At 38.4% G+C, this 12,820-nt stretch overlaps 1 protein-coding gene across 8 annotated transcripts in view; it reads left to right on the top strand.

The window, feature by feature from the left end:
- The window catches only part of VSIG4 (V-set and immunoglobulin domain containing 4), an 85,788-nt gene that overhangs the window by 45,990 nt on the left and 26,978 nt on the right, over nt 1–12,820 (top strand). The window lies entirely within an intron of this gene.

Here is a 12,820-nt window from a genome sequence, read left to right as displayed (position 1 = left end):
AGGGAACTGGACTTTATGCGTTGAGCAGGAAGGTCCTATGTTTTGAAGGGCCTTTGGTGTCTTCAAGAGGAAACAGAAATGAGGAAGATAAGGCTGAGGTTAGCCAACGGAAATCTGAGTGCAAAATGACAAAACAGTGCCGTTGTGAAAGGGTCTCCTACTGCAGCAACAGCCCCCACTGCTATGCCCTTGCCCACTGCCACTGAACTCCACCAGGTACTAATTTCCCAAGCTTAAGAATGTCGGAGTAGAGAGCTCTGGCTGCCCTAGGTTCTGCCTATGGCCAGAGAGGTTTCCTCAAAATTATTGAAGGAGTCCTGAAATGTCAAAGCTAAGACATTGTCAAATGAAAATTGTCAAAATTTAGAAACTGATCCTCTGAAGGATAAAAGGAAATGCCTGATATAAAAAAGCAAATTAGTGGCATACATAGAACTTGAATCTATTTCTGTCAACTCCACATTCATGTGTTCTCTCACCCTGTCTAAATTTTTCCTGTTCCTGAAACATTCATTTGAACTATATTGGCACAAAACAATTTACAGGGGTAAATTTGCAGGTGCAAAATGAAGAGCTCCTTGTAAAAAAAAAGAAAAAGAAAAGAAAATCAAGATGGTGACAGCAGAATATTAAGCTAAGTTTGGGGTCTTTTATAAACATGAAGCCCTGTGAAACTTTACAGATCACATACCTTTGAAGCTGGCCTTGCCAGCAGAGTTCTGCCCACAGGTTGCATTTTGGCATCTAGGGAACTTAAGACAGAATGAAAAAAGAAACTTCACACTTACAAAGCATTTATTATATGTTTTTGCATAATGCTTTTATTATGTGTTTTGCATGTGTTATTTAATCAACAACCATTTAGTATGGTATTATCATTATTCCTATTTATAGGTGAGGAAACTGAGACACATAGAAGTAAAGTGCCTTGCTTAAAGAAACAAAACTGGGAAATAATTGAGAAGGCAGAATTTGCATTCAGGTCTTTATGATTCCAAATATTAGGCTTTTTCTACTCTCTCATGTTGATTACAAAGAAAGTAATTGACCTTGAGAAGGAAAATTTAAGGTCAGACCCTTAAATTCAACTGTGACCTTCAGGATTCATGAGGAACATGATAGTCATGAGAAGAAAGCAAATGATTTCCTAGATCCTCTTGTTTGCAATCCTTGGGCAGTTCCCATCCACAGCCAGGAAGACTGAATTCCCAATATGCAGGACAATACATCATGAAACCTGATGACATGGCAGATGGCATGTCATAGAGACAAGTCCTGCTATGCTTTCAGGCTATATTTGCATGATCACTCTCAATGATTACAGTGCCCAAGTCTCAGTCCTTAGTCTATAGAGCAGAAATACTCTGCTCTTGAGTACTTGCAATACTCAAGACTCAGTGAATAATCTATCCAAGCCACATACAGTAGTATAAATTCAGGTTCAAGAGAAAAAAAAAAAAAACATCCTAGGAGCCAGGAGTTTTGTGTCCTACTCCCAGATCTGTCAACTCTGTTCCCTCCCTTAATCTTAGTTTCCCATTTAACCAAGAGATTGAACTAGATGATCTTGGTGGCCTCTCCAACTCAAACATTCCCTGGTTCCTTTATAACTCTTCCATTGCTGCCCCTCTCTTACTATGGTCTTTTCTGCATATGCAGGGCCTAGAGGCTCTAGGGGATAGCTTGAATAGGGATTCACTCACATTTACACTGCTCTGTAGAAAACTTTCTTCTACCAGAATAATTTATTGACTTAGTCCTTGAGACTAGTTTCCCCAGATCTATCTTCTAGAAAGATTTAGTTCCTTTTTTTGTTGTTGTTGTTTCTTACTAAAACTTGGGGTGGAGTCAGGGTTGTCCCTTGAGCACTATCCTAAGGAGGGACCCTTCCTCTCTACTTGTATCCTAGAGATCGAGTAATTTCAGCTACCCACTCTTTTCTCTCTCTCTCTCTCTCTCTCTCTCTCTCTCTCTCTCTCTCTCTCTCTCTCTCTCTCTCTCATTTATCAGTTAAGGTACTGTCCTAGATTTTTAACAGAGACCCTCTGGAAACAACATCTTCAGTTAAAGCAGCAATTGCTGTTATTGAGTTGCTAACTCATGTTTGACTCTTTTCTTTCCAATGGACTGCAGCATGACAGGCTTTCCTGCCCTTCACTATCTTGTAGTTTGCTCAGATTCATGTCCATTGAGTCGGTGATGCTATCTAACCATTTCATCCTATACTTCCCCCTTCTTTTGCCTTCATTCTTTCCCATCAGAGACTTTTCCAATGAGTCAGCTCTTCACATCAGGTGGTCAAAGTATTAGAGCTGAAGCTTCAGCATCAGCCTTTCCAATGAATATTCAGGGTTGATTTTCTTTATGATTGACTGGTTTGATCTCCTTGATTCCCAAGGGACTCTAGAGAGTCTTCTCCAGCACCACAATTTGAAAACATTAGTTCTTCAGCACTCAACCTTCCTTATGGTCCAACTCTCACTTCCATATATGACTACTGGGAAAACCAGAGCTTTGACTACACAGACTTTTGTTGGCAAAGAGCTGTCTGCTTTTTAATGCTGTCTAGGTTTGTCATAGCTTTCTTTCCAAGGAGCAAATGTCTTTTAATTTCCTGGTTGTAGTCACCATCCACAGTAATTTTGGAGGCTAAGAAAATAAAATCTGTCACAGCTTCCACTTTTATCCTTTATATTTGCTATGAAGTGATAGGACTGTATGCCATAATGTTAGTTTTTTGAATGTTGAGTTTTAAGCCAACTTTTTCACTCTCCTCTTTCACTCTCATCAAGAAGTCCTTTGGGTCCTCTTCACTTTCTGCCATTACAGTGATATCATCTACATGTCTGAGGTTGTTGATATTTCTCCCAGCAGTCTTGATTCCAGCTTTTGATTCATCCAGCCTGGAATTTCATACTCTGCATGATGGCAAATTTGAGCTTCAAAGTAGGTCCATGAAAAAAGAGTGTTCAGAGTCAGGAGGATCTACAACTCGTTCCTACTGTGCAAAAGGTGTGAATTACAGTAAATATCATGGGGCTCCTCAGAGCCTCTTTTTACCTCAAAAACACAAAGTATGTTGGGAAGGGCCAAATTTGCAGAATAAACAAAAGGGACTTTTCCTTTAGGTCTGTTGTCCAACCAAAAGACACAGAATTCTTTCATTTTGGATATTCTTTGGCTTGACTGTACTTATGAGACAAGATATAGGGGAAGAGAGGTGGATAAGGGGAGCAGGCAGACGGTGCTGGAGTCTCACACTGTAGATGCATTCATTTATTCACTCAGTGCTGGAATGAAAAAATAAAAAGCACTGAATTTTGAGTCAGAATTCCTATGTCTTAAATGCTGTGTTATAGCCCCTGGGTTATAGATCCAACTCTGAAACTCATTAATTGTATGTCTTTGAAAAATCATGCACAGCTTGTTTAAGCACCAACCACCACATTATATCAAGGAATTCTCAAGCTAGAGAGGAAAAGGATGAAGGCATGTATCCAAGGAAATAAATATTTCTATAGTGTGAGACAAGTGATTTGATGAAGGTACAAAGTGCTATCAGAAAACTGAGTGAGAAAGCCATGATTCTTCCAGGGCAGGGAGTAAGAAGGCAGTGGTGATTAGAAAGGTTCTTTTTTTAAAAAAAAAAATTATTTTTACTTTATTTTCTTTACAATACTGTATTGGTTTTTCCATACATTGACATGAATCAGCCATGGGTGTACATGAGTTCCCAATCCTGAACCCGCCTCCCACCTCTCTCCCCATATCACCCCTCTGGATCATCCCCGTGCACCAGCCCCAAGCATCTTGTATCCTGTATCGAACATAAACTGGTGATTCGTTTCTTACCTGATAGTATACAGGTTTCAATGCCATTCTCCCAAATCACCCCATCCTCTCTCTCTCCCACAGAGTCTAAAAGTCTGCTCTATACATCTGTGTCTCTTTTGCTGTCCTGCATAGAGGGTTATCATTACCATCTTTCTAAATTCCATATACATGTGTTAGTATACTGTATTGGTGTTTTTCTTTCTGGCTTACTTCACTCTGTATAATAGGCTCCAGGTTTATCCACCTCGTTAGAACGGATTCAAATGTATTCTTTTTAATGGCTGAGTAATACTCCATTGTGTATATGTACCACAGCTTTCTTATCCATTCATCTGCTGATGGACATCTAGTTTATTTCCATGTCTTGGCTATTATAAACAGTGCTGCGATGAACATTGGGGTACACGTGTCTCCTTCAATTCTGGTTTCCTCAGTGTGTATGCCCAGCAGTGGGATTGCTGGGTCATAAGGCAGTTCTAAGGTTGTTAGAAAAAGAAGGATTTTACCTATATTTCTAAAGATGCTTAGAGAAAGTAATGATGATTACTGTGACCACCCACTCTTGACAAAATTAATTGCTCCTGGCTTTGCCTGCCTCTTTGCCAGACCAAAAACTGCTAAATAGAGACTGTATCTGATCCCTTCCTTTCTTCACAGGACCAAGAATGAAATAGTTGCTCTATAACTGTAAGTTGAATAAGTAAATGCATCAGTGCATAAGCAAATGAAGGAGCACAAGATCCCCACATTCTTTAGCCTACCTCACCCTCATAAAAAAAATGAGAAGCCCCTCTCAACACTGAGTTCAACTTCTTGCTCATTCACCCCCATCCACTATAGGAAGGCTGTCAAGAAAAGGCCCCAGGGACAATTGCAATGCTAAGGCCACTTCCTGTGCAAGAAGCCAGTGTCCACACACTCCACCTCAACCTTGGTGATTGTTGTGTATATGATTGCACTGGGGCTTCCTCAGAAAGGAAACCCAAAGGCTGATGCAATGCATGGGGCACCCTCAGGCCAAGATCGAAGAACTTCATGTACTCATAAGCTTGAGGGCAGATGGTTCACTGTGAGGTTCCCCAAAACCCAGTGAGAGTAACAAGAAACATGGCAGCAATTAATATACCAACTATAGCTCAAGCTTATTCAACATGTGTGTGCCAAGTACTTATCAGCTGTGAAGCTCTATAGTTGGTACCAAGGGTAAAATACATATATATACAACAAAGCAGTAGTATACATCCGATAGAAATATAACATAAGCCACAAAGTTTCTAAGAGCCACATTAGAAATTTAAAAAAAACTAAATAGATGAAAGCAATTTTGATAGTATATTTTATTTAACCCAATGCATCCAAGATGTTTTCTAAACCAGTAAGCAATGAAAACATGTTTTAATGAGGTAGTCTACACTCTAAAATGTTGTGTGCATTTTAAACTTACAGTTCATGACAATATTCAATCACCACATGTAGCTAGTAGCTACCACAATTGGACAGCAAAAGTACAAGATGTAGTCCCTGCTCTCAAGGAATTTACAGCCTATCCTAGAACCCAGATTAATACAAAGAACAAGTACTATAGTGGAGTGAATATAAGGAAAAGAGCACTACACCTAAAGTCAGGAGATGTAGACTACAGTCTTCTCTGCCACTGACTCTTTATGTGACCTTGAGTAAAACCCTCTCCCTCTATGAGCCATATCTAAAATGAGGCTGGACTAGATTCATTCACTCAACAATTTTTTTTTTTTAATATCAGGCATGATGTGAGGCACTTGGAATACAGAGAACAAGACGCATAAGATGCCTCCCTTCTTGGCACTTTCAGTGTGGTGAAAAATAGTTGTTGAACAAATAGTTACAAGTAAATATGACATGAAAGGAGGAATCTCAGAAAATTAGGACACAGGGAACCTAATCCACAAGGCTTGGATAGGTCAAGAAAACCTCTCAGAGGAAGTAACTTTTGAAGTGAGACTGATGAATAAGAAGGAATGAGCCAAGCAAGTAATTGTGAAAAGCTATTCTAGACAGAAGAAACAGCTTATGTAAAATCTCTAAGGTGGGAAAATATGGGGCATATTCCAAGAAGATAAGGAGGCTGATGTAGTCTAAAATAGAGTAAGAAAAGGAAAGAATAGCTCAAAGCAATGTAAGAGAAGTAAAGAGGATATCAAACTGAAGAAGCCCTTGTATACTGTTGAGAGTTTGAAACTTATCCAATGAGACATGAGAAACCAGAGAAGGAACAGGTGGTTCAGTACTCTTTCAAGACAAGGAACTCTGGAGGCAAGGGTGTGGAAAAAAAATTAATTCAAACTGCTTGGAGACTTCACAGAAGAGGCAGCATTTATTTTATTTATATTTTTTCTTACCAGTATATTATATTTTATTATTTTTTAAATATAAATTTATTTATTTTAATAGGTTAAGTACTTTACAATATTGTATTGGTTTTTCCATACATCAACATGAATCCTAAAAAGAGCCTTGAAAGATTATTAAGATCAATAGTCAGAAAAGGACATTCCAGGCAGAAAGAAGAACACAAGTAAAATTGCAGAGGTAAAAAAGAACATGGTGAGCTTGTATGAATGGAGGGACCACTGATATAACAAGGTAAATATAGCCCAAGAATATCTTTAAATATCTATAGATATACTAGAGTAAGAGCAGCCCCAAAGCCTGTCTAACTCATCAAACGTGTTCTGGGAGAAACAAGGCAAAGGCCTTGTACTTAACCAAGAAAATTTACTAAGTGCCAGACACTGTCTAAAGCCCTTTGTATGTATTAGTTTATGCAATATCCTCACAACAACCTTATGAGGAAGATACTAAAATTAACCTCGTATGACATATGAAGAGCTGAAGTTCAAGGAGGTCATGTCATTTGCCCAAAGGCTATGCAACAATTTATGAAAGGTGAGATTTTTAAAGCAATCTACAAAAATATTTAATATGACTCTGGTTAACAAACAGCAAACTCAAGTCAGTTATCATCTCACTCTACAAGGGTAGTCTTATCTAGAAAAATCTCAATTAATTTCCAATTTATGACAATTTCTGAGCTAACCTTTGCTTAGTTTCTTGGAAAGAAAAAACTAAATGTATGAATGGGAATTCCCTGGTGGTTTGGTGGTTAGGATTCCATGCTTTCCCTGACTAGGGTGAAGGTTTGATGCCTGAAAAGGAAACTAAGACTCCACAAGTCAAGCAGTGCAGTCAAAAAAAATAGTAAATAACAGGAGTTCTAGAGAGTTGTTTAAGACTTAGAAAAGCAAGTTGGTTGTACTCTTCACTTCTTTTTAAAATTTATTTAATTGGTCAATAATTATTTTACATTATTGTGATGGTACCTTACCACCAGTCAGAGTTCTTTAGAAGCTTCCATTTATGACAGAACTAACTGAAGAAACTAGTCAAATACTCCTACAATGGTTCACCTAAAGGTAAAAACCCATAGACAACAGTTGTGGACAGTGAAGGAAGGAGGAAAAACTTGTCATAGCCCATTGCATATATTTGGAAGGAATAAAATTGCATTTCTTTTCTTATTTTTATTTTTATTTTTACTTTATTTTGCTTTACAATTCTGTATTGGTTTTGCCATACATTGACATGAATCCACCACAGGTGTATATGCGTTCCCAAACATGAAACCCCCTCCCACCTCCCTCCCCATAACATCTCTCTGGGTCATCCCCGTGTACCAGCCCCAAGCATGCTGTATCCTGCATCGGACATAGACTGGCAATTAGATTCTTATATGATATTATACATGTTTCAATGCCATTCTCCCAAATCATCTCACCCTCTCCCTCTCCCTCTGAGTCCAAAAGTCTGCTATACACATCTGTGTCTTTTTTGCTGTCTTGCATACAGGGTCATCATTGCCATCTTTCTAAATTCCATATATATATGTGTTAGTATATTGTATTGGTGTTTTGAAATATGTAGTCTCTAAATTCAGACTGGGATGGTTGCTCCTGGTATCACTGACTTGGCGTGCAAACCATGTTCATCCCATTTTCATCTTCCTAGTGTTTCCTCTGACTAAACAAATGGCAAGAATGGTGCATTTATGGGGACAAAAAAAGAATTTTGGCCAAACCTTTGTGCTTACACCACAGCTAATAATCACCATGAACTCTTTTCATTAATGTTCCTGTTCTGTATCGGCATGTTAGTTTCCACAGGCTTATCTAAGGAGTGTCAGCAATTAGTATAATAGGTAGTTCAGAATCTCTAATTAATATCCTGAACTTTTCTAACCCCTAAGAAGGTGTTATAATGTAGATGGTCAAATGTCTCTTGCTAATAGTGTTACAGTTAGATTAAGTGACAAATAACAAAGATGCTAAAAGTGGGCACTCGATTGGTGGCAGGCATTGAAGATTGTCACCTAAAGCCTTGTACTATAGTGACAAAAGCATTGAATTTGAAGTTCAAAGACCTGAATTTGAACTGCAGTTTGCCACTTTACAGCTGTAGGTAAGTTACTAATGTTTCTGACTATGCATTTCCCTATCTCAAAATGGAACTAATAAATAGGTACTTCATGGGACTCAGCAGAATGACATAGCTGAGAATTCCTTCAAGGCCAGACATTACAAGGTAAGAAGGAAAGGAAGCTAAATATTCGTGGAAGAAAAGGCACTGCTCCTTTATTCTCAGTTCTAGGCAGAATGAGATGTGGGAAACGGAAGGGAAAAAAAGTATTATTGAGTGCTTATTATATACTTCATACTCTCACATCTATTTTATCATTCCTCTCAATAAACTTGCAGAATTAGAATTATTCTCTGTTCACAAAATGAGGACACAGAAGCTCAAAAAAATTAAGCAATTTCCCTAAGAGTCACATATTTAGTGAGTGACAGAGCTGGGATTTAGACTTGTATTAGCGGTGCACCTAAGAAAGCATAAGAAGAACTACTCAAAGCTCACCATCTCCTTTGGTCTCTTAAAACCATGTTGTCCAGCCACTCTCCCTAGCCTTTGAGAAAAGGGGGTTCTCCCACTACATTACAAGTATCATGAGGTCAAGAACCATCTCTGTAATATCCACTTTTCTATAAAGTTGCTGATTTATTTTTCCTGTGATTGAGAGTTATTTATATATTAGATAGATTTCTCCTTTTGTAAGTAATAAGAATTGCAAATGTCAATAGTTTAGCATTTGTCTTTTGACCTTGCTTCTAACATTTTATATTTTTTTCATTGTATGTGTCTTCTACCAAACTCCAGGAAGGCAGTGATTTTAGCTTATTCACAGCTATAACTCTAGTGCCTTGCTTATAGTAAAAGTTCAATAAATATTTGTTAATGAAAAATAATTAATCTTGTTGTACAGGCCTGAAAATGAGATGACATGTAGATACTGAATGCCTTGACCATCCCTTGACCCTGGTTCCTAATGACCTGGGATCTTAATTAATCAAGATTAAAGATTCACTGAAGAAAGCCCAGGACACAGTGGCAGGAGAGCTGAGTTCCATGCTCAACTATGCCATGGCTTATAGTATGAACTTGGGGAATTCCATTCTTTGCTCTTGTTTATAATTTATAGATTATCTTCAGGTCTTCCCTGATGGCTCAGTCAGTTAGGAATCTGCCTGCCATGCTGGAGACCTGGGTTTGATCCCTGGGTTGGGACGATCCCCTGGAGGAGGGCATGACAACCCACTCCAGTATTCTTGCTTGGAGAATTCCCATGAACAGAAGAGCCTGACGGGCTACAGTCCACAGTCCACAGGGTCGCAAAACGTCTGGCATGACTGAGCAACTAAGCACAGATGGTCTTCAAGAACCCTCTTTTCTCATTTATGAATTTTTGAAATGGTCTGAGTGATAGAGATACCAAAGATAATACAATTGACCAGGACACTACATTCCCAGATTTCTTGCTCTAGTGAGAGAAAAAGGCACTCACCAAACAATCTCACAGTAAAAAATTAAGATTTATGTAAGATAAATATAGAGCCTTATAAGAGAAAATAATAGTAAATCTAATTTTGCATGAGTTTAGGTAAGTCTTCCTTCCAAACTGTCTAAAACTGAGATCTCGAGGATGACCCAGACTAAGTAAAGTTCTCTGGGTTTTGTTTATTTAATATATATGTGTGTATGTGTTCAGCTGTTCAGTCATATCTGACTCTTTGCAACCCTGTGGACTGTAGCCTGCCAGACTCCTCTGTCCATGAGATTCTTCAGGCAAGAATACTGGAATGGATTGCCATTTCCTCCGCTAGGGGATCTTCCTGATCCAGGGATCAAATTGGCATCTCTTGCGTCTCCTGCATTGACAGGAGGATTCTTTTACCACTGAGCCCCCTGGGAAGTTCTTATTTAATATACACATATACATTAAAATTAATTATTTTGTGTTTATATTGTATTCTTTATATATTTATTATATAATTTACAATTTTATTATAAACAATATTTATATTAAACACAAACATAAACACATAAATCCTAACCTAACATGAAATAAGTTTTCTAAACTGTAAAATGATACTATGAATGTGAAGGATGACATTTTTCATGTGGCTGGGGATTTCTCTGGACCTGTTTTGGGACTTTACTCTAGGACCCTTTGAGGCTGAGCCTGAGTCTGAATCTGAGTCTCCCTGAGACTTGTAGGGGCATCTTCTGTTACTTTTAGTAGTATAAAGCAACTGCCATCTGTCTGATAGGCGAAGACATATTTAGAAGCCTGAGAGTCTCTAACTACTAATTAGGTCCACTTCTCTGACCCACTGATACTATTGGACATCTTGGAAAGCTGCCTCGTTTGTCTCAGTGCTTGGTAAAGAGGTGGGTTGAGGGATACTCTGTGGGCTCCTCTGGATAGTTTGACTTTATCCAAGACATCCTCAGCTCTTGTACATTGTGGCATGGATTCCCAGCATCCACAAGTTTTCTCACATTTTCATTATCTATTAAGTATAAACAGGGAGAAGAAAGGGGGAGCAGGATCTGGAGACTCCAGCATTGTGTCGATAGGACTAGGGAAACAAAGGAAGTGGGGGAAGGGAGCTAACAGTTGGCTAATGGCTATTACATCTGAGGCGCTGTGCTGGATGCTTTATGCACATCCTCTCATGTAACCTTCACAGTCATTCTAGGAGGTAGGAGTTGTTCTTCCTTTTCCACAAACAAGAAAAATGAAGTTCAGAGTGCTCAAAATGATTCATGTCAAGTCATTCATTAGCAGCTGAATACTTGAAGATCAAACCAATTCTCTTACTTTCTTCTATACCAAATGCCACTTGGAAGAGTCATTTTAGTAACTTCTGTAACTTCCACTGCCTCCAGGATGGCTAGTAACAATTTTTATTGCAAAGTATAGGGAGTATTATTTATAAATTTGGGGAGGGGATTGGAAATATAGAGTTTCTCTCACTTCTCTTGCCGTGAGCTATGCTCTACTGGCAGGAAGTTGATCCTCTCATCTCATTTGAACCATGCCTATTGTGGTTTAAGTCAACTTCCTCTCCTCTTATCCTACTTCTCCTCCAAATATTTGTCCCTGTGTTGCAAGCCTCCAAATTCTTATGCCCTTTTGAACCTCCCACTTTTACTCGTAAGCCAAACAAAGTGGTTTCTGAACTCAGGTTAAGGCCACACTCACTTCACCTGCTTCCATTACTCTGCTGGCTCTGCTTACACAAAGCTTACCAACCCAATGGCCTCTTCTCAGATGTCATTCTATTTGGTGTTTTATATGTTGATCACGGTCAACTTTTAAAAAATGCTCACCTCATCATTCTTCACTTTACACAAAGTGTTTTTTTAAGTAGTTTTAAAAAATTGTCTCATTGTTTATCTTCCTAATTTACCATAACTTAGCTTTTTCTTTTCTATCCCCATCTCTGCACTGACCCTGTTATCTGGTGTCACCAAATTACCATGAATTCTTTCTCGACAAAGCCAAAACCCTCCCTACTAGCTCCCATTCCCTTCAATGTCTCTGCAATTGATGATGCTGTCAGCCATTCCTTTCTTCTCAAATTCCTGTGGTTTATAAGTTAACCTACCTCTTTGAAATGAATTCTGTCATCAAAGTCACACAAGCACGGTTCAGATGAGATATAAAAATCAACTTTTTGCCAGAAGATCATAACTTATGGCAGGAACTGTCCTCTTCATTTGTTTCCCTACTGCCTAACACAGCACCCAATCCAGAGTAGTATTCAATGAGTAGTTGAATTGGCATGCCTACTTTTCTCTGATTTGTTTATCTTCCTGACCACTCTTTTTGGTTTTCTTTGTGAATTCCTTCTTTTTCCTGCTCCTTATTACATGTTAAGTGTTTCCTTGAATGCTGTATCTTTCTCTGTGTGTATGTGCTTGTGTCTACAGCTTGCTCACTCTATTTTTCCCCCACTTCCACATTAATAGATTCAATTGAATATTGAACATATCACTTTGAATGTTAAAGTCCTCATATCCCTGACCCTATACCTCAAACCTTTTAATAATCCTGAAGGGAATCCGTATCCCTATGAAAGGGAATCCAAGATAGACAGATCAGTCATCTTTGACTACAATTGTAAATTTTTATTAATACTCATTAGAGCACTTTTTTTATCATGACATTTCATGCCCCTGCCTTTCTCCTATTATAGCCTGGAGTTCCCTCACTGACAAGAGTCTCTTGGATAATTTCTATATCCTCAGTTAGAGGCACAAAATAAGTTACTATTTAGGAAATGTTACCTGGTAATGAGGTTAGCTCCCATAGTGCCTGTTTAAGGGGGAGGATAATCTTGTTCTTAATGATTAAGATGAAAATGAAAATATACATATAAATATGATGCTTATTTTCAGTCAATGATGTGTTTCTCCTTAAAGTTTGGAATTTATTGTCAGGATGGTCTTTTACTCTAGTGCTTAAAAGGATCAGTGGCTCTCCATTGCCTAAAGCTAAAAGTTGAAAATTACTCAACCACTTAGCCAGGAACCTTCACACCGTGTC

The sequence above is a fragment of the Ovis aries genome, chromosome X (assembly GCF_016772045.2).
Source record: "Ovis aries strain OAR_USU_Benz2616 breed Rambouillet chromosome X, ARS-UI_Ramb_v3.0, whole genome shotgun sequence".
Taxonomy (NCBI): domain Eukaryota; kingdom Metazoa; phylum Chordata; class Mammalia; order Artiodactyla; family Bovidae; genus Ovis; species Ovis aries.
This window is presented reverse-complemented; position numbering and strand designations above follow the sequence as displayed.